Source organism: Penaeus monodon, chromosome 19 (genome assembly GCF_015228065.2).
Source record: "Penaeus monodon isolate SGIC_2016 chromosome 19, NSTDA_Pmon_1, whole genome shotgun sequence".
NCBI lineage: Eukaryota > Metazoa > Arthropoda > Malacostraca > Decapoda > Penaeidae > Penaeus > Penaeus monodon.
This window is the reverse complement of record NC_051404.1, coordinates 17,243,965-17,245,050: the sequence shown is the minus strand read 5'-3', so window position 1 is coordinate 17,245,050 and position 1,086 is coordinate 17,243,965.

Below are 1,086 nucleotides of genomic sequence, written 5' to 3'. Positions count from 1 at the left end.
AATAAAACGACACATATTGTATTTATTGAACATTAAGGCTGCTCCCGACATCTCTTTTTTCACAGAGGTTAAGTCTTGCATTGAAGAGTTAAATTCTGGCATTAAGACATAAGAAGTTATTAGATATGATGATGAAAGCTGGCAAGTAAGATTTCCAAGTTGACATCCTTTCATAACAGACTTGAAGCGAAAAAATATAAGAGAAATATTCAAAGAGAATTTTTACGGAAGTAAGATGTAGAAGGAACGCAGTTTAGGAGAAAGAGAAAAAATATCGTGACGAAAAGTTCAGCTGATAATATAGTAATAAAGTTCAGGTAGAATACAACGATAAAGTTCAGGTGGAATATTTCAGATGGTGTATCTGCGAGAGAGAGAGAGAATTCCGAGCTGGATATAGCCATGCTATTTTTATCACTAGCTTTCGGTCACTGACACTCTTAAGTAAGATTACACTAGCTATAGCAATAACCTTGGGTTACTTATCAGCATGGTTAAATAACATCGATCCACAGAGAAAATGGCAAAGCTTGCACTTGCGTCTACACATGTAAGCAGACAACACTCACATATACATACACACACAGTATGCATAAACTAAAAACAGAAGCACAGACATATAAAAAGCAGATGATGGGACATAAACATACAGATGAGGCAGCATAATAACAGAACCGAAAGATAGAAATATAGACAAATGGATGAGAAAAAATATGTGGACCGACGGCTAAAATACGTACCATTTCTAGTACCCATTGTTAGTTCCTATTAGCATTATCGCTTTCCATTATGTAGCAGTTATTATAGGTATCAATCATAGCCAATTTTTTTATCATCAGCTATTACTGTTCATCCCTGATATATAAAACGTTCTGAAATACATAATTAATTAGTGCATCTGTACCTTAGTCTTTGTGTGATCAGGATAGCTCGTTAAAGTGGCTTTTATAATCATCACAATGTTACTGAAAATACGAAGCCGGAAAACACGGCAAAGTAGACAGTACGCTATATTATGTATAGACAAGCGGACAGAGAGTGCATTGAAGGTAAAGAAGAAGGATAAATGAGGAAGGTAAAAAATAG